Consider the following 27098-nt stretch of genomic DNA (forward strand, 5'->3'; position numbering starts at 1 on the left):
GACATTCATCGGGTATTCGCTATACCCACACCCTGCCATCGGATCGCCACATTGTGTACCGTGATTTGTCACTCCACACAACATTTTTCCACTGTTCAGTCGCCGGCCGCGGTGGCCGAGTTGTTCTAGGCGCTTCAGAGTGGAACCAAGCGGCTGCTACGGTCGCAGGTTCGAATCCTGCCTCGAGCGTGGATGTGTGTGATATCCTTAGGTTAGTTAGGTTGAAGTAGTTCTAAGTTCTAGGGTGCTGATGACCATTGATGTTATGTCCCATAGTGCTCAGAGCCATTTGAACCATTTGAACCTAGAGATGTTTAAGAGTGTGGAAATCTCGCATACAGACGTAATACACAAGTCACACCCAATCACCTGACCTCCGAAGTCCGTGAGTTCTAAGGAACGCCCCATTCTGCTCTCTCACTATGTCTAATGACTACTGAGGTCGCTGATATGGAGTACCTGGCAGTAGGTGGGAACAAAGTGGTCGTAATATGAAAAACGAATGTTTTCGGAGGTGTCCTAATAATTTTGATCACATAGTGTATGTATATACACTGAAGAGCCAAAGAAACTGGTACACCTGCCTAATGTCGTGTAAGGCCCCCGCGAGCACGCAGAAGTGCCGCAACACAACGTGACATGGACTCGACTAATGTCTGAAGTAGTGCTGGAGGGAACTGACACCATGAATCATGGAGGGCTGTCTATAAATCCGTAAAAGTACGAGTGGCTGGATATCTCTTTTGAACAGCACATTGCAAGGCACCCCAGATACGCTCAATATCGCTTATGTCTGAGGTGCAGCGGAAATGTTTAAACTCAGAAGAGTGCTCCTGGAGCACCTCTGTAGCAATTCTGGCTGAGTGGGGTGTCGAATTGTCCCGCTGTAATTTCCCAAGTCCGTCGGAATGCACAATGGACATGAATGGATACAGCTGATCAGACAGGATGCTTACGTACACTCTTTAACATAAAACTCGACCGGCGGCCGGCCGCTGCAGAGGCTAAGTCCGCGCCGATCGCGACATGGGACAAATAAACTGACCAACACACTAGTTCTGTAAGTCCGGCTATCTCCACAATATGGCAGCATTGTAGACTGCGGCACTCCCTAGAAGGAAGTCTTGTACCCTGATATAGAAACCGTAGACTGTTTACGCCTGTGGTCTAGTTGTAGTGTGCGTTGTTAATGTCTGTGGACCGAGACCAGCTGGCGTGAAAAGTTTTTATTGCCTCTTCTGTCTGAATGCTGAAGACGTGAATGTAATGGTAGCGCGGATTCAATCTATTTCACTTTCTGAACGCCGATAGCAAAATAGTATCCAGTAACCATATTGCGGCAGATTTCTTGCAGACTGTCCTCCTCTGGACGCCGTATGCTGCAAAGCTCCAGGATCCATTTGCTGTCTACCGGCAGCTGCCGTGGCGATAGAAGCGGCGCTGCACTCCCCCGCCTGCTAACGCACATCGGTTTTGATAATTTAAAACGCTTTATTATTATTGAAGGTTGCTCCACAGAAAATTTCTACGATTTCCATTCACGCTCGAAAGCAATGGAGACAGACGCCCTGATTAGTAGATATATACTGTATTACATTAATCGGCAAGAGCTGAGTATGGCCCGAAATTAATTTTATAGACTGGGCAAAATTAAACCACCTCACTACAATCGATGAATTTATAAATGTTTCATACCTCGTTTCTTTTCCTTTCAAAGTCAATAACTTGTGCAATTTTTGGCCAATATTCGGATGTTTTCGTCAAGCCATAGTGAGCGTCTGTGGTGTAAAGTGTATTGCAGTTTTTGTTTCATTCCCCATAGTAAGTCTATGCGATAAACTGTGTGAATACCTTGCAATGCATGCTCTGTAGCAGTGCAGGAACACTACGCATTTGGAGTTTCATATGTGGATTCATTAAGTATTTAACGTTGATCGGAAGTGATAGTTAAGGTCATCACATTTAAACCAGAAAAGGTTTTCGTTTTTGAGGTTTCAGAGAACGGAAAGGAATTGCTAACGCCGCTGTCAGAAAACGTCTAAAGTTAAATGCCGTTGCAAACATTTAGAAGGGAGGAACTAAATTAATCAACATGTTCACTTCATAAACAACCTCCTGACACGTAAGACCTATAAGACGAACAAAGCTCAAATTCGCATCGTTGACAGTTGGTTTGAATCTTTTCAGAAGTTATTTTACAGTGAAGCGCCTTGGAATTTGCAAAGCAGACATCCATGATATTAACATAATTTACTAAGTCGGAATTTCACGAAGATTTATGAGTAAAGGCATTCTTCAGATTTTGTATAAGGAATTTTTACTAGCAGTTTGCAACTCCATTAATTAAAATGGAAAACAAAAGGCCTTGTTCAGCAGCTTTCGCCGAGATTGTAACTGCCATCTCATATAGCACTAGCATCGCAACGCAGAAAGGAACCACTGAATTAACGACACACTGGTGGCGATGGGACGACTATAGTCATTGCGATATTGCCTGAGCCTCAAAACGCAACATTAAACACACAAATAGGTGCTAGTTATGTGAAGAACTGCATTCATGGAGTCCAGAAATTAAATATACTTTCTAAGTGTCTCATCTTACAATGGATTATATCGTATGAGTCTTCGATGTGAAAAACGAATGCCAAGTGAATTTAACGAGGTAATGCCGGGCTACACCCGGAAGTAAATGCACTATTACAGTGTTGACAAATACTTGCTACGACACTGCCGATTCTCACCTCTCTTCCGAGGCAGCTCTTTAGGGAAATGCTTGTGGTGATTGTCCGATACGGTTCTTCAGAGGAGAGACGCGCGCGCACGTTTGGCTTTTATGCGACGTTCTTCCCTGATAGTTTCTGACTTCGTCTTGTGGGCTGTGTATACATTTGAGGCATTCAATTATCATTAATCCAGATTGATTCAAGTTTCAGCTTCCGGCATGGAAGAAGGCTGTTCACGCCGAAATGTCATTTCAACGTAGGGAAAGCAAAACGGATGATTCAGTGTTTCTCAAACACCATATAGCATGTGAGATAATTTTCCGTAACGTTCATAATTATCTCAAAATACAAACGAAGTAAAAATACATCGAAAGCTTATTTGAATTGAATGTAATGTAAGATAACAAACGCTTTGCACCTCGACGTCGAATGTGTCCACGTGCAATCTTTTGCAGCATACATATAGAATGTCATGATTACCATGAGAATGAAGAAATATGTTGGTAAGGATGGCAGCAAAAAGAGACGCAGTCAACACATATTCGATTCCTCGTGGCAATCATTTCAATTGAGATTTAAGAAGAGGTAAAGCGGGATATTACTTTCGTTAACACGAAAGATATTCCGCACATATGGATAACGATTAATTCTGCGTCTTCCCTCCTTAATTTATTATATATTAAGAAGCCTGATCATTGTTTCCGTAATGTTACCCTCTTGTTTAGCCCCTAAACGATAAACAGATTCCAAATGCAAGTCTCTGCATGAAAGGAGTTGTTCGAACCTTCCGGCGTTGGTTTCTGTGTAGTTTTTCTTGGAATTCATGAAGCAGACCGCTGTCCCCCCCCCCTCTCCCCCCTTCGTGTGTTAGGTCCAAAAATATACAGTTATTTTATCCACTGGCAGAATCTGAAATGCACGCGTAGCTCACGCAGGCTGGCGTGAGGAGGGAAGAACTATACTGACGTGAGGTCTGGAACATAACAAGGAATGAGAATTCAGAAAGCGGACATAATTAGTTTGATACTTAACTTTAGTCCATTAATGATGAATGTCGCTCTTGACTACATGAGTAACAATATTATCTGTTCAGAATACATTCTTGAAGTAGTAACTGAATATGGCGCCTTGCTAGGTCGTAGCAAATGACGTAGCTGAAGGCTATGCTAAACTGTCGTCTCTGCAATTGAGAGCGTATGTATACAGTGAATCATCGCTAGCAAAGTAGGCTGTACAACTGGGGCGAGTGCTAGGGAGTCTCTCTAGACTAGACCTGCCGTGTGGCGGCGCTCGGTGTGCAATCACTGATAGTGGCGACACGCGGGTCCGACGTATACTAGCGGACCGCGGCCGATTTAAAGGCTACCACCTAGCAAGTGTGGTGTCTGGCGGTGACACCACACTAACCAGCAGCTGACCCAAGGGTAATCCACGGTCATGGTCCGAAATTAGCAGCTCTCTGCTACTGTGATAAAGTCCGTACTACATTCTCGATTCTGCAGCACTAGTTTATCTGGTAACACTGTGTTAAATCAACAGGAGTAGTTGCAGAGTTGTGTCAGCATATCTGTCCTCCCATTGTCAACTTTATGTATCTCACTTCTCCTGTAGCGTTGATCACGAGGTGTCGAAGTAAATGAGTGTATTCTGAATGACGTAACATTCAGTATTTCCATCTTTCACAGCCACTCTTCACATGCATCGATACCAAATAGGGATATGAAAACTCTTGCGAGTGAGAGAATGACAATAATAATCGTAACAAGAACAAGCAAATAATGAATGAAGTTTATTGCAATGCAGAACTAGAATGGCTGTGATAATAAAAATCTATAAAAATAGGTTGATCGTTGAGTTGGCACAATGCAAATATCTTATTAGCGTTTTGTTACTGAATATAGTTCTGGATGTTTGCAGCACTGCTGCATTTTGTTCCCTGACATTGCTGTGGTGACGCTTAATGCAGATAGTTCCGAATATGAAATACAAAACGTGTTGCAAGGTAGTTTCTAGTATCGTAATATTAAATTTGCCATGTAGATGGCACTTAAACGTGACGACTATCCAGATGACTCATCAATATGAAACGACAGTATTATGACAGTTTAGCTGGATTACTCAACATGAATTCTGAAATTGGGTTCGTCAAGAATATGCGAAGTGCCTATCGCACTAACAGTATGAATATCGTCTTCGACAGCTCGCACATTGAAAAATACAGGCGAATTCTCTTGCAGCGTAAGCTTATTTTAACTAAACTAAAAATGGTTGGATAGCAACATTGTCCTATTCAAAAAAATTAAAATGTTACTGTTGTCGTCAAACGGACATTATCTACGCCCTTTCTTGTGTCCTACTCATCTGTAATATCAGGTGTACTATCAAATTTATTAGATATAATGGATGCCAATGTAATGCATTGATACCAGATGGTGGGTCTACAACTCTATTGATGCGAAAATAAAACAGAAGTTCGCCAAAGTGCAGTTGTGCATTTTCGTACGTTTTCACCTCCAGCTCCACCACAGATAATGTGTACTAATAAGCTTGGTTATTGTCCCTGTAGTTTTTCCCCTCTTATTTCAGACCGAGTTGATGAACAAGGTACAAATTCCTGACTCTTACAAGTGTTTCGAATCTGTTCAGTAATTTTGTCAGTAATTTTGATGTGAATTAAGATTAGTGAGGTCTTCGATCATGGAAACTCCTGCGAGTTTCCTAGGACGCACTTACAAGTGATAGTAAGCACCTGAGTCAAAACTTACCGAAAAGAATTGATAAGACACATCTTTTGCAGCAAACCTGAAACTGCTTTCGGAGGCAACTACCGCTTTATAAAGTCACTACTTTACAACTATGCTGCCAAGGAATTCCTGAGGAAACACTCTCATTGCCATAATCGCGGCTGCAGTAGATAACTGATAACTCGCAACGTGAAGTATGAGACAAGGGGTAGCTTCTGCATGAAATGACCTTGTACTCACAAAATATTACTAACTCAGTAAGAGATCTTCAGAGGGAATATTCAGAATATTTCATACATATGACAAGAAAATGTCAGGCGAATTTAGAAGGATAAATCAGTCCCACAGCTGCAAATCATTGTTATGCCAACAGGGTTGCCAAAGCATGCCTACAACGTTGCAGTCCGGACCACGCTGATAGTAAGAAGAACGTGTTTTCGTAGCCTGAATATTTCATGATAGGATCCAGACATCCAATCTATCGCGAGAGATTCTGCTCTCAAAATTTTAGATATGTGGTGTGGCCATGTGCCTACAATTTAGTAATTACCCTCTGATTGTTATTTCCATTTATGTGATTCGGATGACGAGAAAGCCCTGCCATGGGTTATCTATATGTCTACTGAAAGCAAGCGTCATTACATCATTGCAGGAAGCCTGCCATATACTTTCAGTTAAGGTTTCCTCAGATAATATGATATTAGCATCCTTACCCCATCGGTGCCCGGGTTCGACTCCCGGCGGGGTCAGGGATTTTCTCTACCTCGTGATGACTGGGTGTTGTGTGATGTCCTTAGGTTAGTTAGGTTTAAGCAGTTCTAAGTTCTGGGGGACTGATGACCATAGATGTTAAGTCCCATAGTGCTCAGAGCCATTTGAACCATTTTCCTTACCCCATCAAAAAAGGATTTCTTGTTATTGAATTTGCATACATTTTACTACTGAAGGCCTCCGCTTTCTTACTTCCCACATAGCAAACAAGGCTACCACTCTCACTGTCGCATGTCATAATCTAATTCCTTCAGCATCTTCTGGTTTAATTTCGACTACAGTTCGTTATCCTTAAACACATGCCTATACTTCAAAAACTACAAGTATCATCTCTACGTAATGTTCACTGTGGGGTTACTCAATAAGCATTTCGAATAGAAGAGAAAATCGTTTATCGGATGGGAATTTTATTTCGTGGTACACCTCAGAACGAAAGAAATAAAGTAACATTAAGAGCTCATCATATTGAGCGTGGGCACGGTCAACGCAGCGCCCTGAATTTGGCCACATTCCTCCGAATTACTTCCTGATAGCCCAAAGGCCAGGCACTACAAAAATATCTGCATATTCACACAGGAATTACTCTCCACATGTAATTGCTAGAATACCTTGCTACGTCAGGTATCAGTTATCTGTTATCAGACGCTCGATGTAAGCAGTTAATTTTCATTGAACCAGCCTGCTGTGATAAACGAAAAGCACCAGTTTGCTTTTGTTATACAATATTACTTTTATTGTTAACCGGTTTTCGGCTTACAAGGCCATCTTCAGACATTTAGTATATGTCTGAAGATGGTCTTGTAAGCCGAAAACCGGTTAACAATAAAAGTAATATTGTAGAACGAAGGAAAATTGGTGCTTTTCGTTTATTATAATGTTGTTCTGCCAAGAAACGACGGAAGATTCTGCTAACAACCTGCTGTGTTTAGGAAATTGATCAGAGCAAGTGGAAGAGTTTATTGTTTTAGTATAATGTATGAAAACCCACTTTTCCCACTTATCCTATCCTAAATAGTCCACGATTGGGTTGAGAGCAAGGTAAATAGTATGCAATGTGGATAGAATGGGAGTGAATATTGAAACGAAATTATTAGAATCATGGGAAGGCAATGACGTATCGATATGCAGCGACATGAGAGTTTTCTGAGGTAGGTCTGTCTCTGACATTGGAGAGAAGATGGCTAGGTTTGTCTGTATTCTTACTTTAAGCTCATTGAGTAGAAAAGCACGGGCAGATTTAATTGTGTGCTGGGGGGAAGACAGCCAGGAATTTCAAATGCTTGAAATTCTGGAGCCTTGATTGGCCAGGGTGCACACCACCCACGCCGTAGGCAGGGAGAAAGTGGTAGCGTGGTAAGAGAAAGGCACTTGCCTGGGGACGACTGAAGCAGCCGGATGGACTGAGGAAGTGGCGGAGTAAAATGCTCTCCGCAAAGGGAAAGGCAATGAGTTATTTGAGGTTTTAATGTTCCACCTTACGTGGAAACCTTCTCTTTCAGGGTAGATTTAATTTAATATATAGTATTTTGGAGGGAAACAAATTGTTTATAGGCAGGTAAAAGATAGGCGAATGTGAGAATACTATGTAGCGACCGCGAAGAGTAACTTGAAAGTTAACGGAATTTTATAGTTCGCTTGAGTAATTCGGTGAACATTAAAGTGTTATAATTCACAGGATGCATGTGACGAGCTATTATAGCCTAAAGACCTGGCACTCACCACATGGAGCTGATGAAGAAAATAATGAAGTGTGGATGACTGAGTGCTAGGAACCATTAGTTTATAAGTAGGAATGTGTTGATTTACCATAATTCTTTTTAGTAATGATCAATTTAAATTCATGATTTTGGTTAGTTTGTTTCAAAATATCATCTGGAAATGTAGGGATATATTATCTCGTGGCTTTAACTAATCGAGCTGCTAACAGAAATTCACCGTAGAAAGTAATGTTCTTAATTTTCATCTGAAAGAATTAGTTTTCAAAGAAGCCATTTGTAGCTTGCCTGTGTTTCAATCTGTAATTTGACGAGTTTCTGAAATTCATGGATAAAGGCAAGGTTGCTAATTTAATATGAAAGAATAAGAAGTCACCTTTTGCGAAATGAGTCAGTAGAAATTTACGTGTGAAGCTGATTTTTAGAACAACGGGATGTGAAAGATACGTAGGAATCAGTGAGATCGCTTTCCTGAATTAAATAAAGGGGAAACAACATAATAGTAATTCGTGTAGCCATGCTATGAGCGCTATACACGAACTGTAAGTATTGTGAAAAGTTCTGTTCAAATGGTTCAAATGGCTCTGAGCACTATGGGACTCAACTGCTGAGGTCATTAGTCCCCTAGAACTTAGAACTAGTTAAACCTAACTAACCTAAGGACATCACACACATCCATGCCCGAGGCAGGATTCGAACCTGCGACCGTAGCGGTCTCGCGGTTCCAGACTGCAGCGCCAGAACCGCGCGGCCACTTTGGCCGGCTGAAAAGTTCTGTGTGTGTGTATTTATGTATCTTTTGGAGGGGAGGTTTTGGATGGTATATTACTTAATGGTGTCGAGATATAACTAGGAAATCAGTCTAGGTAGCTTGTGGAGGTTTTTTTTTTCAGTTGCAATAACGTGCCGCGCACGAATATGAGGAGAACGTAAATTTCAGAATCGCGACCGCGCGAACTTTCTAACCACGCAAGACTTAGTTAACATCGAGGCACGTCAGTAAATGAGAGGTGTTTTTGGGATCAGCCAGTGATTGAAGAAGTTACAGAAATATTTCTAGTACTGGTCCGCGTGGAGATACGATCATTGCTTTGCCCAGTGGTAATAAGAGTGATAGTGTGTTGCTGTGACGTTATGAATTAAGCATTGTGGTCTATCCTTCATTCCTTCCTGTGGGTGAGAAAAAGATTATCTTCGTAAGAGACCACAGGAAGTAGAAACATCTTTATATGTGTGGTTACAATATCAGCTGTTAGGCAATTTTATCCTGTATGTTACTGGTAACACCGTTATTATGTTTTGGGAGATGAAAGTAAGACAGAATGAAAAGAAACAGCTTGCAGAACGGAGGAGGAGTTATTATGCAAGCCCAATTACGATTCCAGTTACTTACGCATTTTCTTTAAACACAGTCGGGTGATTAACAGTGTACCAAATTTGGGGTTAATACTACAAAATCAAACATTTATCCGTTGCGCTTACATTTGTTTATTTATTTCTTTGAGAAAAGAATTTAATTAGTAGTTGCTATGTGTAAGAATCACGCAGTGACACATTTAATGAGAGTACACAGGGACCATTTAGCTTTAGTAGGTTTCCGGAACACTTTAGGACCTCGCAACTGGTTTGGCCTTTATTTTTCTTTCAGTATCCTACCCATCCTCCCTCGTTTTCTATAATTGCTCGAAGGCGTCTGGGAAGTGATGAGGCTAAATTCCTCGAGAGATTGTGATGATTGTTTATCTCCCACCATATATTCTCTATATTTTCCCACAGAGTTTCTTAATTCAAATGGTTCAAATGGCTCTGAGCACTATGCGACTTAACTTCTGAGGTCATCAGTCGCCTAGAACCTAGAACTAATTAAACCTAACTAACCTAAGGACATCACACACGTCCATGCCCGAGGCAGGATTCGAACCTGCGACCGCAGCGGTCGCTCGGTTCCAGACTGCAGCGCCCAGAACCGCACGGCCACTGCGGCCGGTTAGTTTCTTAATTCCTTGACCCAGGTGGTAAGGATCTCGTAACCTCCACCCACATATTTTCAGTGGGGTTGAGGTCTGGTGATTTTGGCACGAAAGGAAGAAATTGTATTCTCTGCTTTCCTTGGAACCAGTTCTGGACGGCTCTGCTATTTTGAATCGGGCTCTGGTCCTGTAAAGAAATGATCATTCATTAACTTAGAAATTAAATACTTCTGACTTATACTATGAATACTTAATTTCCATACTGTGAAAAAATTCGACAACTTCAATGGCTGTGTAGTCTAAGCAACAGGTTTATAAATTATTCGGAAGATTCCACATTCCAAAATACTTTGCTGATAGCTGTTGCCAAAAATCTACATTGACTAGGGGAGGGTGCTGGGACGGAGATCAGAATACAGAGTGAATGGTAACATAGTTTAAGGCGCCAGTTATAACACACAGGTAGGCCTTCTTTCAGAATATACCGTCCTCCTATGCTTTCGTAATGATGAGGTGGAGTGTAAGTTGTTGAATACAGTGCAGCAATCTGTTGAACTGTTAGACACTGTTGCTTGGTTGCAAAAATAATCTGCTCCGCTTATTCAAAACGATTGCTAGCCTTCATTATTGAATTTTTTTTTCTATCTTTCTACTAACAAAGATATATAGAAGAAAAAAATCTGTTTTATAGCGAGATATTCTCTACGGACTCTACACGTGCTCGTTCGCTCAATGTGTTGCACTTACTGAAGGCGACCGGGGTACTGATGTCGCCTGTTCACACCTCGTGTCAACGCGGCCCCGCGCACAGAGTAAACTCCTGCAGTTGAGATAAATAGCTGATTTCAGGAATGTTAATGAAATAAGTCTTCCCTTCATATTAGTGAGAACTAAATACCACTACGAGTACGTATCTTTATGTAATGCTCATTGCTCAAGAACTATCCGTGTATGCAACATTGCTGTTATGACTAAGATCATATAATCTGTAAATCGAAACCCAATTCATATATTTGCATGCGCCTACGGAATATTAAACATGAAAACAATTTGTTTCTTTGTCACTTAATTTTTAATCAAGGCAATGCAGGCAGTTGTCTGCTGATATCAAAATTGCATGTAACGGAAGAATAAAGAAAAAGATATATGAGAAACAAATCTCGAACCCATGAAGAACTGTGTACTATCCTGGAAACGTGCTGATACGGCTATCTTCACAATTTCAAAGGATGAGCAAACCATCCTATCCACTTTCCTGACAGAAAGCACACTAGGGTGAACGGCTGGAGGCTGAGACACCAGGAGCCTCAAACTACGTCACCAGTACGTTCACACTCTGATTCCTAGCCCCGTCACCACGCACTTCCCATGTCAAAGTGGCTGGCAGAAACGAGCGCAAACGACCTGCGATTAGGTGATACAGACCTCGCCTCTCCTGTTTGACAGATGTGTTATCATTCACCCATGCCAGGAGGTGAGGAAATACACTTACAAAACGTTGAACACATTTTAATTTTACATTCGGACATTACTGCGCAATTATATTCTAAGTTACGAGAAGTGTCTAGGAGAAAAAGGGTGTATACCTTGGGGGATATGTTACAGATCATGATTGTAATGTTAGTAAAGTACTGTAAAGTATATTTTATCTTATGCTTAACTTTAAAAGAAAAATCAGCCAAGGCAGTAAAAAATGAAAAGTACAGCATGCCTCCAAGAAACGTACGAATATCGTACAATTTTTATAAAAGGACGTGTAGATCGATTTATTGGAGCAGGCCTATACGGGAACAAAGTAAGAACAACCAAATCATTTACAGGTTTGTATGTGCTGGTAGTTATGAGAGAAGAAATAAAAGGAAGAAATAATTCCTTCATCGATTTAGGAATGGTTCGAAATGGAAGGTATAATTTTACTATTATAAAAAACTGGCCTGGATTGAGTTGATTAGTTCCATTTTTGAATACATTAGGGGCCAATAATCAATACAAATGGGATAAAATAGGAATATATAGTCTGGAAATGAGTAAGTGTGGATGTCCTTTGTCCAGATATCTGCTTCGAATGTAGGGTATTAAACACAAGTAATCCATATTTCGAGAGCTGATAGGATGGACAGAAACAAGACAAACATATCCAGTAAACAAGAGCAATGCGTCTGAAATGAACATCTTAAGAGCAATGAGCACTTCTTCACCTTTACTTCAGCGAAACACATCTGTTGTTCTACTTAAAACACTTCTCTTGTACTGACGAAGTGCGCGTAGCTCCTACGATATGCAGTTTGTTTTGTTTTAGTCCATATTACCGACTGCAAAGTATGGAATTCCACTTTCCTTAACACCGTATATATATATATATATATATATAAGCAATACAAACAATGGAACAGGAAACATTAACAGTTAAATTCAATTGTGAAAAGATACGCTGCATCACATTTGTTAATAATTTCCTAATAGTTCCAGATTTAGAAACAAACTGAACAACATTTTGCAGGTATTATCCGAAAATCGAGAAAACAATAACACTGGAATGTAAGAACAACAGCAAATGGTAATCGCAATGAGAAAAAGTAATAAACATATGAACACAGCAATAAAAACTGATGGCATTAAAAGTACAGCACTTCATCCACTTCAGGACCAGAAATAGATGCTTAAAAAAAGTAAAGTGAAGAACAGCGCTAACAAACCATTTATGTTTACGAATAATATTCTTTCAAGTAAACATACAAGTGACAGAAATATAGAAACACACTGCAAAATGGAAGATGTGGAGTACTCTTTTCTTTGAAAGATGAGATCTGAAAAAATAAAGTATGGTCCGCCTACAGCTACAGGATGCTGAATGTCGTGGAAAATGACCAAAACAAGGTAGAAGGAGGTAGAAACGAATCCCAGAGTCGTATAAGAAGTAACTGTGTAGAGAAGCCTAAGAAGAGAAAAGGTAAGTAGGAAAATGAAATTTACATATATCAGTTATTTATACACGGCGTCTTCCTTACACATACAATTATTGAAAGAGCCCCTAAGGAAGAAACTAAGATGATGCCCGGGAAAGCTATATTTCACGACCATCAGTATCAAAGAAAGGTGGAGAAACCAAAATTATACGACTGACAAAGTAGAGTAGTCACTTCGATAAGAAGTAGAACTCATCAAAGTACTGAATAAATCGTAGGAAATACTCTTCATTGTTCCACACGTCCACTGTCCATACCTGCAGAAGATATATTTCACCGGCTGGGTACAGCATTTTAGCACTCGGCTTCATAATGGAATTCAGTATGTTAATGTAGGCCTCTCCGTTGAGAATTCCCTCTATTCCCCAGAGAGGACCTACCCCATGAGCCGAAATATAGCTCCATACAGCTACAGAGAAGCGTCTACTTCTTTGTCTTTCGTTAAGATACATTGGCTGGAAGCGTTGTCCTCGCGGGCGGTATCCTAACGCAAAAAACATTTGCGTGTTAATGCAAATATTCACAAATTCAGGGGTCATATTTATTTATCAGATGAGGGATGAACTACTAAAATCATGATATAGGGACCTGTTTATATTTATTATTTTGTGCCTACAACAAATGTAAAGTCACTAACAGCATAAACTAATAACTATATGGAGAAAATTTCGTGTCTCACCTGATCAGGGGCGTCGCTACAGGAAGAAAATATTTTTTTCATCCGAAAAGATTACTCTACTCCAGTCAAAGTCTATGTATTCTGCTGCAAAAGCCATGCAGTCAATCCTCTGATAGTCGGTCAATGGCTGCTTTGTAGCAGCTCTCCGGAAATATAATCCGGCATCTTTCAGTCTCCTCGTAACAGTTTTCGCTTCTGGGACACTGAGATATCTCTTTCAGGGCACGGCAAATGAGGAATGGATTAGCACGTATATTCCCCAAAACACGTTGATCATCTGCTGCTGTAGACACACGGGGCTGGCCCCTTCTTCTTTTCCGCCCTATATAGCCCCTTTCCTGGTATTCTTTCCACCAGCGTCTAGCTGTTCTTGCCGATACTCCACACTTTTCTTGAGCTTCTGATGCCGAGTAGCTGCCATGCTCAATCAGTGCAACCACACGCACTCTACTCTCTCGATTTCACTGCGACTGCATTGCAACTGTCGCCCTTGTGACGTTACCACGCGTTTTATAAAGAGAACCATTTACAACTCAGTGGAGAAACGAAGACTGACAAAATAAATAATATCTTTTCTCAATTATCCGACAGAAAAAAATATAAACTTCGTTGAAATGCTTTGTCAAGAATCACTATTAAGAAAGAAACGACAATCGTTAGGCAAGATATTATACGATGCTGTTGTTCATTTAAGTCAGACCACAAATAAGCAATAAAAGGTAAATTAAGGTTTCTGTCCCACTTATAATATTCATGTAATCCATTTGACTTATTACTTGAGTAACATGTTGAAAAATCACTGCGCCCACTTGACACTGCCACTCTCAGCATGTGGCGTCATGAGCAGTGTATCAAGTCACGTGGTGTTTGTGTTGACGAAACAGGAGCGCTGCGGCAAACACTGTGATGTACAAATAGCAATCAGTCTTGACTACCCCAGAAACTGACTCCCATTCTCAAATCCAACGGAACTAGTGAAATCTGCGTTACTCGACTATTTATCATCACAAAAACACCCTTCCCATACGCTACCAGACTTGAAAGCATTCATGAAACGAGTTTTTCGAAAAGCATATAAATCACTTCTGCATCTTGTGATGTAAAACATGAGCATTGTTACTGCCACAGTGTTGTATTCCAGGACTTGCTGCCGGCAGGTCCTTCAGAAGTGGTCTTTTGTATTTTCGAATCGCTGCTCAAATGATTTGACACTCTAAAGCAAGTCAGAGCTTTATGGGTGTCTAACTTGCGGTGTGACTGACACACGATGTAACGCTTTAGGAAATCTCTGAGGTAGGAAACAATGAGAAAAGTTCGAAAACGATTCAGTGCGTCATCAAGGAATGGAATGAAATTAAAACTAGTGATGGCCGCAAGCGAAAGGCGGCCTAACGTGACCAGGTATTCTATCAATTACACATTGGAAGTAGTTCCCATATGAGTACACTGATGCTTTTGTATAAAGATCACATTTAGGTCTATCAGGAACTAAATTCGACGGAAACTAGTCCAATTTCACGGCACTGCATCAAACCCTCCCCACGCTCGCTATCGTCAACTTGCTCTTCTTAATATTTCCTTTCATTCGGTCTGGAGTGTGCTGAAAATTGAAAGTCTCGTTCAGCGGTTCTGAGCGCTTTTATAAGCACAATTTCCTGGTTGCATTACGGTAAACATTACATGTAGATGTTGCTCCTCTTTCCTTGGTGTATAGCCTTTAATAAAAGGGTAATAAGCAGTAGTAAAATTAAATAATGCTATGTAGAAGGTACTAGGTCAGGAAATGAGACGATAGTAGTCGTAGGCGTGGTTTCCCATGTGGGCAGCAAAATAACTGCTGTGGAAGAAGTAAGAAGGATATGAAATGTTGTCTGGAAACAGAAACAATAGCTTCACTGAAAAAGAAAACCTGCTACATCCGAAAATGAATTCAAACATCAAGGCGTCTACTCTGAAAGCATTTCTCTCCGTTCCTGCTGTTATTTGATGATGTAGGTAATAGTCGGTAAGCATGAATGTGATACAATTCATACGATTCACAGACGTGGGAATATTACTCAAAGGGTTAACAATTAGGTTTTTTGCTCTTTTTAAAGATGTAGGCATACCGCCATATCTGTCATTCGGACTGCATTGTATCCGCATCCGTTCGTGAAGAATTCCTGCTAAGGAAACGGAATCTTCTCGCCACTAACGTAGTCAAGGACTCACAACGTCGTACGCCTTTCTTGGCAACAGTGTTGGTATGAGAATGATTTGCGGCTGTGGGACTACATTGTATCTGCTACATCCATTTAATATTTTTTGTCATCTCGATAAAATATTGTGAATAATTACCACAGAAGGAGTGGTTTCGAGTTGGGAAACGTGTTTCAGTTCAAAATGGTCGCTTCATGCTAAAGGTGGCCATACTCTCATGTTTCACGTTGCGAGCTACATACGTCGGCTACGAATACGGTGAGGGCAGTATTTACTACCGTGCGAACAAGGCACTGCTGCAGTAAAGTGCTCAGTTTACGAGGGCAGTTCAATAAGTAATACAACACATTTTTTTTCTCGGCCAATTTTGGTTGAAAAAACCGGAAATTTCTTGTGGAATATTTTCAAACATTCCCACTTCGTCTCGTATAGTTTCATTGACTTCCGACAGGTGGCAGCGCTGTACGGAGCTGTTAAAATGGCGTCTGTAATGGATGTGCGTTGCAAACAACGGGCAGTGATCGAGTTTCTTTTGGCGGAAAACCAGGGCATCTCAGATATTCATAGGCGCTTGCAGAATGTCTACGGTGATCCGGCAGTGGACAAAAGCACGGTGAGTCGTTGGACAAAGCGTGTGTCATCATCGCCGCAAGGTCAAGCAAGACTGTCTGATCTCCCGCGTGCGGGCCGGCCGTGCACAGCTGTGACTCCTGCAATGGCGGAGCGTGCGAACACACTCGTTCGAGATGATCGACGGATCACCATCAAACAACTCAGTGCTCAACTTGACATCTCTGTTGGTAGTGCTGTCACAATTGTTCACCAGTTGGGATATTTAAAGGTTTGTTCCCGCTGGGTCGCTCGTTGTCCAACCGAACACCATAAAGAGCAAAGGAGAACCATCTGTGTGGAATTGCTTGCTCGTCATGTGGCTGAGGGTGACAATTTCTTGTCAAAGATTGTTACAGGCGATGAAACATGGGTTCATCACTTCGAACCTGAAACAAAACGGCAATCAATGATGTGGCGCCACACCCACTCCCCTACCAAGAAAAAGTTTAAAGCCATACCCTCAGCCAGTAAAGTCATGGTTACAGTCTTCTGGGACGCTGAAGGGGTTATTCTGTTCGATGTCCTTCCCCATGGTCAAACGATCAACTCTGAAGTGTATTGTGCTACCCTTCAGAAATTGAAGAAACGACTTCAGCGTGTTCGTAGGCACAAAAATGTGAACGAACTTCTCCTTCTTCATGACAACGCAAGACCTCACACAAGTCTTCGCACCTGAGAGGAGCTCACAAAACTTCAGTGGACTGTTCTTCCTCATGCACCCTACAGCCCCGATCTCGCACCGTCGGATTTCCATATGTTTGGCCCAATGAAAGACGCAATCCGTGGGAGGCACTACGCGGATGATGAAGAAGTTATTGATGCAGTACGACGTTGGCTCCGACATCGACCAGTGGAATGGTACCGTGCAGGCATACAGGCCCTCATTTCAAGGTGGCGTAAGGCCGTAGCATTGAATGGAGATTACGTTGAAAAATAGTGTTGTGTAGCTAAAAGATTGGGGAATAACCTGGTGTATTCCAATGTTGAATAAAACAACCCCTGTTTCAGAAAAAAAATGTGTTGCATTACTTATTGAACTGACCTCGTATATAACTATAGCTGTTTTTTTTTTACATTAGTTCCAGTTTTTCTGCAAAAGCTTGATCTTATCAATTACTTCTGCTAGTGCTCTTTTTTAAGTTCTAGTGCCTAAGGGACCAAACTGCTAGGGTCATCAGTGCCTAGACGTAGAAACTACTTACACTAACTTAAACTAACTTATTCGAAGGACAACACACACATCCATGCCCGGTGGAGGACTAGAACCTCCGGTGAAGCGGCCGCGAAATCTGTGACACGGCGCCCAAGACCTCGCTCCCACCTCGCGCGGCAACTGCTATTCTCAAGGTCAAAACTGAGAGACTATTCTTAACCCTCCGTATCATATGTGTTTTGAAAACCTCTCAGGATATGCGACAGTAGTATTCTTCGCGAATACCAATTTACAACAACAACAAAACAAGACTAAGTCCCTGAAGAGACTAGAATTAACTGTCAGTGACAAGAAGTTGTGTTATTTACATCATTTCGGTGTCAAACAAGACAGTAACAGTTACTGAAGCAATAAACGAGGTTATTATTGATGTATTAACTATGGCAGCTATATCCTAGTCATGAATAACTAATTTCACTGAAGCGGATGAGTGTAAGTACACAATTCATTCGTAGATTTCAGCGGTGTAATGTGCTATCGGATTGGCGTCTGACAGCGCAGCTCCACTAGGGCTGACACAAACAGGCTGTGGATAGCAGTGAGGCCTTTCTGATCTGTCCAATGCTTTCTTCATATTGCTACTGTTTTCGTTACTCGTCAGACGTTTCGAAAGTGTTTGGCACGCCTGTGGTCATTCACTCACTTTCAGGATTGCTGCCGAGGGACCATGCTCAATTCCCATAATATTGTCTTTTTATATTGACGAGTAATCTGGATAGTCACCACGTTCATGTGCCATCTACATCACAAATTTAATACTACGATCCTAGGAACTATCCTGCAATACGTTTTGTATTTCATAATCGGAACTACACTCCTGGAAATTGAAATACGAACACCGTGAATTCATTGTCCCAGGAAGGGGAAACTTTATTGACACATTCCTGGGGTCAGATACATCACATGATCACACTGACAGAACCACAGGCACATACACACAGGCAACAGAGCATGCACAATGTCGGCACTAGTACAGTGTATATCCACCTTTCGCAGCAATGCAGGCTGCTATTCTCCCATGGAGACGATCGTAGAGATGCTGGATGTAGTCCTGTGGAACGGCTTGCCATGCCATTTCCACCTGGCGCCTCAGTTGGACCAGCGTTCGTGCTGGACGTGCAGACCGCATGAGACGACGCTTCATCCAGTCCCAAACATGCTCAATGGGGAACAGATCCGGAGATCTTGCTGGCCAGGGTAGTTGACTTACACCTTCTAGAGCACGTTGGGTGGCACGGGATACATGCGGACGTGCATTGTCCTGTTGGAACAGCAAGTTCCCTTGCCGGTCTAGGAATGGTAGAACGATGGGTTCGATGACGGTTTGGATGTACCGTGCACTATTCAGTGTCCCCTCGACGATCACCAGTGGTGTACGGCCAGTGTAGGAGATCGCTCCCCACACCATGATGCCGGGTGTTGGCCCTGTGTGCCTCGGTCGTATGCAGTCCTGATTGTGGCGCTCACCTGCACGGCGCCAAACACGCATACGACCATCATTGGCACCAAGGCAGAAGCGACTCTCATCGCTGAAGACGACACGTCTCCATTCGTCCCTCCATTCACGCCTGTCGCGACACCACTGGAGGCGGGCTGCACGATGTTGGGGCGTGAGCGGAAGACGGCCTAACGGTGTGCGGGACCGTAGCCCAGCTTCATGGAGACGGTTGCGAATGGTCCTCGCCGATACCCCAGGAGCAACAGTGTCCCTAATTTGCTGGGAAGTGGCGGTGCGGTCCCCTACGGCACTGCGTAGGATCCTACGGTCTTGGCGTGCATCCGTGCATCGCTGCGGTCCGGTCCCAGGTCGACGGGCACGTGCACCTTCCGCCGACCACTGGCGACAACATCGATGTACTGTGGAGACCTCACGCCCCACGTGTTGAGCAATTCGGCGGTACGTCCACCCGGCCTCCCGCATGCCCACTATACGCCCTCGCTCAAAGTCCGTCAACTGCACATACGGTTCACGTCCACGCTGTCGCGGCATGCTACCAGTGTTAAAGACTGCGATGGAGCTCCGTATGCCACGGCAAACTGGCTGACACTGACGGCGGCGGTGCACAAATGCTGCGCAGCTAGCGCCATTCGACGGCCAACACCGCGGTTCCTGGTGTGTCCGCTGTGCCGTGCGTGTGATCATTGCTTGTACAGCCCTCTCGCAGTGTCCGGAGCAAGTATGGTGGGTCTGACACACCGTTGTCAATGTGTTCTTTTTTCCATTTCCAGGAGTGTATCAGCTTTAACCGTCACCAGAGCAACGTCAGAGAACAGAATGCAGCAGTGCCTTGGTAGCTACTCGGGGACCTACTTGAATCGTGTTCTAAGGAGAAGGGAGGGGAGTTGCCGGTTCACATTGTACTACACTAGGGAGAAGTACCGAATTTTGCTTTTTCTCTGTAAACATCCAGAACTATATTCAGTAAAAAAATGCTAAGAAGATATCTGCATTGTGCCAACTCAACAATCAACCTATTTTCATAGATTTTTATTTTCACAGCCATTCTCGTTCTGCATTGCAATAAACTTCATTCATTATTTGCTTGTTCTTGTTACGATTATTTTTGCGGTTCTCTCACACGAAAGAATTTCACATCCCCATTTGGTATCGATGGACATGAAGAGTGGCTATGAAAGAAGGGAATACTGAATGTTACGACCTGCAGAATACACTCATTTACTTCGGCTCCTCGTGATCAACGCTACAGGAGAAGTGAGATACATTAAGTCGACAATAGGAGGACAGATATGCTGGCACAACTCTGCAACTACTCCTGTTGATTTAACACAGTGTTACCAGATAAACTGGTGCTGCAGTCAAAGTAGCAGAGAGCTGCTAATTTCGGACCACGACCGTGGATTACCCTTGGGTCAGCTGCCAGTTAGAGGGTTGCAACTGCGAATGGAAGGCTTTGTTTGATAGTCTTGTGCTGATGCTGTCTGAATAAATGATGCCAGTTGATGAAAAACGGTTTACTTTTGAGACCTAACCATCTAGGGGGGGGGGGGGGATGGAGGTGGGGAGGAACAGCAATCTGCTTCATGAATTCCAAATAAAAATACACAGAAAACAACACAGGAAGGTTCGAACAATTACTTTCATGCAGAGACATGCATTTGCATTCTGTTCATCGTTTAGGGGCCAAAAAAGAGGGTAACACTACTGAAACAATGATCAGGCTTCTTAGTATATAACAGAGTATACAGATTACAAGGAGGAAACGTATGAAGACGCAAACATAATCGTCATCCATATGTGCGGCATATCTTTGGTGTAACTAAAGTAATATTCCGCTTTACCTCTTCTTACATCTCAAATGAAATGAGTGCCATGAGGAATCTAATATTTGTTGACTGCGTCTCTTCTTGCTGCCATCCTTACCAACATACTTCTCCATTATCGTGGTAATCATGACATTCTATACGTATGCTGCAAAGGATTGCACGTGGACACATTCGACATCGAGGTGCAAAGCGTTTGTTATCTTACATTATATTCAATTCAAATAAGCTTCCGATGTATTTTTACTTCATGTGTGTTTTGAGATAATTATGAACGTTACGGAAAATTATCTCACATGCTTTATGCTGAATGAGAAACACTGAATCATCCGTTTTGCTTTCCCTACGTTGAAATGATATGTCGGCGTCAACAGCCTTCTTCCACGCCGGAAACTGAAACTTCTATCATTCTGGATTAATGATAATTGAATGCCTCAAATGTATACATAGCCCTCAAGACGACGTCAGAAATTATCAGGGATTAACGCCGCATAAAAGACAAACGTGCGCGCGCGTCTTCTCTCTGAAGAACCGTATCAGACAATCACGACAAGCATTTCGCTAAAGAGCTGCCGTGTAAGAGAGCTGAGAATCGGCAATGTCGTAGCAAGTATTTGTCAACACTGTGAGAGTGCATTTACTTCCGGGTGTAGTCCGGCATTACCTCGCTAAATTCACTTGGCATTCCTTTTTCAAATGTAAGACTCATTCGATATAATCCATTGTAAGATGAGACGATTAGAAAGTATATTTAATTTCTGGACTCCAAGAATGGCGTTCTTCACATAAGTAACACCTGTTTGTGTGTTTAATGTTGCGTTTTGAGGCTCAGGCAATTTCGCAATGACTATAGTCTAGGCGCTACAGTCTGGAACTGCGCGATCGCTACGGTCGCAGGTTCTATTCCTGCCTCGTGCATGGATGTGTGTGATGTCCTTAGGTTATTAGGTTTAAGTAGTGCTAAGTTCTAGGGGACTGATGACCTCAGAAGTTAAGTCCCATAGTGTTCAGAGCCATTTGAACCATTTTTGAACTATAGTCCCCTTATAGCCGCCAGTGTGTCGTTAGCTCAGTGGTTCCTTTCTGCGTTGCGATGCTAGTGCTATATGAGATGGCAGTTCGAATCTCAGCGAAAGCTGCTGAACACAACCTTTTATTTTCTATTTTAATTAATGGAGTTGCAATCTGCTAGTATAAATTCCTTATACAAAATCTGAAGAATGCCTTTGAACATAAATCTTCGTGCAATTTCGACTTAGTAAATTACGTTAATATCATGGATGTCTGCTTTGCAAATTCCAAGGTGCTTCACTGTAAAATAGCTTCTGAAAAGATTGAAACCGACTGTCAACGATATCGAATTTGAGCTCTGTTCGTCATATAGGTCTAACATGTCAGGAGGTTGTTTATGAAGTGAACATGTTGATTGATTTAGTTCCTCTCTCCTAAATTTTTGCAATAGCATTTAACTGGAGGCGTTTTCTGACACCGGCGTTAGTAATTCCTTTCCGTCCTCTGAAACCTCAAAAACGAAAACCTTTTCTGGTTTAAATCTGATGGCCTTAACTATCACTTCCGATCAACGTTAAATACTTCATGAATCCATACATGGAACTCCAAATGTGCAGTGTTCCTGCGCCGCTACAGAGCATGCATTGCAAGGTATTCACACAGTTTATCGCATAGACTTACCATGAGGAATGAAACAAGAACTGTAATACAATTTACACCACAGACGCTCACTATGGCTTGACGAAAACATCCGAATATTGGCCAAAAGTTGCACAAATTATTGACTTTGAAAGGAAAAGAAACGAGGTATGAAGCATTTATAAATTCATCGAATATAGTGAGGTGGTTTAATTTCGCCCCAGTCTATAAAATTAATTTCGGGCCATACTCAACTCTTGCCGATTAATGTAATACAGTACCCATCTACTAATCAGGGCGTCTGTCTCCATTGGTTTCGAGCGTGAATGGAAATCGTAGAAATTTTCTGTGTAGCAACATTTAATAATAATGAAGCCTTTTAAATTATCAAAACCGATGTGCGTTAGCAGGCGGGGGAGTGCAGCGCCGCTTCTGTCGCCAGGGCTGCTGCCGGTAGCCAGCAAATGGATCGCGGAGCTTTGCAGCATACGGCGTCCAGAGGACAGTCTGCAAGAAATCTGCCGCAAAATGGTTACTGGATACAATTTTGCTATCGGTGTTCGGAAAGTGAAATAGATTGATTCAGCGCTACCATTACATTCACGTCTTCAGCATTCAGACAGAAGAGGCAATAAAAACTATTGTCTTCATTCGTCGTTGGTCCCGTTCTTGCCGGATCTTTTTTCGGCTGCGATTTGATGTTTTACCGGATTCCTGATATTCACGGTACACTTGTGAAATGGTCGTACGGGAAAACCCCCACTTCTTCACTACCTCGCAGCTGCTGTGTCCCATTGCCCGTGCGACGACTATAACACCGTGTTGAAATTCACTCCTACATCTACATCTACATGGATACTCTGCAAATCAGATTTAAGTGCCTGGCAGAGGGTTCATCGAACCACCTTCACAATTCTCTATTTTTCAAATCTCGTATAGCTCCCGGAAAGAATGAACACCTATATCTTTCCGTACGAGCTCTGATTTCCGTTATTTTATCGTGGTGATCGTTCCTCCCTATGTAGGTCTGTGTCAACAAAATATTTTCACATTCGGAGTGGAAAGTTGGTGACTGGAATTTCGTGAGAAGGTTCCGTCGCAACGAAAAACGCCTTTCTTTTAGTGATTTCCAGCCCAAATCCTGTATCATTTCTGTGACACTCTCTCCCATATTTCGCGATAATACAAAGGTTGATAACCTGACATTGTAGCAGCAGTAACCGGTCTAACAACTGTTGTCTTACATAAGCTTTGCCGACCGCAGCGCCGTATTCTTCCTGTTTACGTATCTCTGTATCCGAATAAGCATGCCTATACAACCTTCTTTTGCGCTTCAGTATGTACGTATAACGAGTGCTGTGTGATTAAACATGTAAAAATTAGTGGCTTCGCTGAAAGACAGCGCCTGACGTGTTTAAGATTTTTGTCCCATTTGAAGTTCACATAGTTAAAAAGAGGTGGTGACACTCAGGTTTTTTGTTAGATTTTTATTATTATGGTTCCGATTAGTGTAGTTAGGCAACGGCCTTGTCGCAGTGGTAACACCGGTTCCCGTCAGATCACCGAAGTTAAGCGCTGGCGGGCTGGGCTAGCACTTGGATGGGTAACCATCTGGTCTGTCGAGCGCTGTTGGCAAGCGGGGTACACTCAGCCCTTGTGAGGCAAACTGGGGAGCTACTTGATTGAGAAGTAGTGGCTCCGGTCTCGGAAACTGACATACGGCCGGGAGAGCGGTGTGCTGACCACAGGCCCCTCCGTCTCCGCATCTGGTGACGCCTGTGGGTGAGGATGACACGGCGGCCGGTCGGTACCGTTGGGCCTTCATGGCCTGTTCGGAAGGCGTTTTAGTGTATTTAACCAGCACTCTTAACGAAATACGTTGAATTGGACCTGTACAAGAATTAAGAAGAGACGATAAACAAGAATTCCTGTTTTATGCTATAAAATACGTTTTCCCAAGCATCATTTATCCCCGAATAACAGTCAAAAGATATTTGAAAGCTAAGTTCGAGCTTCAAGCAGACGATTGATTCGCATGTATAGCAAAGTATTAGAGAGAATCCATAGATACTTAAAGTAAAAGATTGGCATTGTGTCGAAGTAAAGTTCAGAGATATTAACTCTCAAAGAAATTGAAATAATAATTCACATTCATTAATTTCCAACGAGACGAAAGACATCAACGACTTAAGAAAAGAGAAAGATAGTTCACGCTTTATGAAAGATAATTGATTTTAAAAGAAATAAACTTCATTTAGTTCAGATCGGCTGAGATTTTAGATCTAATGTCTAATCAATGACCTTGTTGTGCCAGACTCTACTTGTAGAGGTTATCGTTGATTAGCAACAACTGATAGTTAAAGATAAAATTACGTCTTTGGAAGTTGAACGTAGCCGGCCGGTGTGGCCGTGCGGTTCTAAGCGCGTCAGTTTGGAACCGCGTGACCGCTACGGTCGCAGGTTCGAAACCTGCCTCGGGCATGGATGTGTGTGATGTCCTCAGGTTAGTTAGGTTTAAGTAGTTCTAAGTTCTAGGGGACTGATGACCTCAGCAGTTAAGTCCCATAGTGCTCAGAGCCATTTGACCCATTTGAAGTTCAACGTATACTTCATTTTACGTAAAAGTACTAAAAGCCTACATTGAATGGATGGGTTAACATGATACTTTGAAGCTTTGGTGGGAAATGTATTTATGTGGAATCTGCAGGTCAGACAGCCCGCATTTATTAATTTTGTACGTTGGTGGCATAATTTGGTTACGCCGTTGTTTTGTCAACTGTGTCGTCGTATTGTCAATTCATACACTGGAAGATTTTAGTTCGTCAATGCAAGTGTTAAGCTGGTTTTCTGATTTCTAATCATCGTACATTCTTGTGTATAGTATTTTTCGTTGTGACTGAGACTAATTTTGGTGGTAGTTAACCTTACGTGCAGGCTGATATCCAGTAGTAAGATGCGTTATTACGACCAATATTAATACATCCCGGTAGCTAACACTAGCCCCATTATACCACGAAAATAGTAACTGTGGCTGTAGTGCATAGCGTCATTGTAGTGATAAATAGTCTATCTATAGTGAGAGAAAATTACCATCCAAGTTTACGTGCCATCCTTTTGTCTTGATAGACGATCATTTATGGATATTCGGATTACGTTGTTGATCTTAGATCCTATCTTGTCTGCTCAGTTAAGTGACGTATTCCAAGGTAGAGCCTACACTGTTCGGCGTTTCTCTGTGTTACGCGTCGCAGTCTTGCTAACGTCTCATGCTGTGTTATTTCTACGCGTGGACTGTGCCTAAAGGGTGGCGCAGTATAATTTCGTTAAAATTCCTCCACATGAATCTCAGGCCAGCTCCATCTCCCGGGATATGCTTTGGCTGTATGTATTTATTCCACTTTCGATCGCTCTGGACGGCTACTCCAAGGTACTATATGGCTACCGCTTCCAGCAATAATTTAAACGTACAGTACATAACTTTTTCCACTACACATGTGCAGTATGTCATATTTATTTACACGGAATCTCTGTACTAATCGACTGGAATTCACTACTGTCTTCTGGCACCAACATCTTCTTATAGGAAGTGACATCTCCAGGAACAGCCTACATTTACATAAATACTTCGCAAGCCACTGTACAGTGCATGGGGGAGGGAGCATTGTAACAGTTTATCGATTTCTCGCACGTAATGTTGGAGGAAAAAGTGATTGTCTGTAGCTTCTGTACGTGCCCCAATCTCTCTTATTTTGTTCATATATGATCGCTACTTCAGCTATATGATGGCGGTCACATAACGATATCACATTCTTAACCAGTAGCGTTCCGCTTCTTTCTCAGCTTTGCCGTTACATTTTTCGAATGGTGTATACCAGCTTGATACGATCCTAGCAGCCACTTGGAGCTTCCGATATTATCCACTGGATCATTTATGTTGCTAAATCTGCATTCCAGGTCAGCCACAACCAAAGCAATGACGTAACACAGTTTATTTTGCGATCAGAGATCTGAAATCATTCTTGCATATCACAATAAGGGACCTAAGTGTGCTTTCTATGCATACCGTTACTTCTCACCCCAAAACACCTACTTCAGTAGGAAATTCAGTGTTCTGTATGTGCCGCGCGGTCTCACGCGCATTGCCACGGTTCGTGCGGCTGCTCCCTCGGGCATGGGTGTATGTGTGTTGTCCTTAGCGTAAGTTAATTTAAGTTAGATTAAGTAGTGTGTGAGCGTAGGGACCGATGACCTCAGCAGTTTGGTGCCATAGGAACTTACCACAAATTTCCAAAGGATTTTGCTCTGTATGTATAAAAGTGACGCATGTGATAGCCTGACGGGTAAGTTGTTATTTCCATTTTATGAACTATATTTGAACGACCGATCCAGCTGTCTTCTTCAGAAGCTGCGAGTTTTGCTGTTTTGTATGCTCACTGCATGGACTCCAACCAGACAGAGCACTATAATTGGTCTCACGCGGCTATTTATAGTGGAGTTCGATTTCCAGCGTCCCCTGCGCCCTACGATACTCTTTTGTTTTTCAGAGCTGGCGTTCCGTGAAACGTAAATTCTCT

The 27098-nt window shown here is 42.3% G+C and overlaps 1 pseudogene; it reads left to right on the forward strand.

Moving 5' to 3' along the window:
- The first annotated feature begins 24041 nt into the window (after positions 1-24041).
- On the forward strand, positions 24042-24159 carry LOC126472318 (5S ribosomal RNA; annotated as a pseudogene).
- The last annotated feature ends 2939 nt before the right edge of the window (positions 24160-27098 follow it).

The sequence above is a fragment of the Schistocerca serialis genome, chromosome 3, assembly GCF_023864345.2.
Source record: "Schistocerca serialis cubense isolate TAMUIC-IGC-003099 chromosome 3, iqSchSeri2.2, whole genome shotgun sequence".
NCBI lineage: Eukaryota > Metazoa > Arthropoda > Insecta > Orthoptera > Acrididae > Schistocerca > Schistocerca serialis.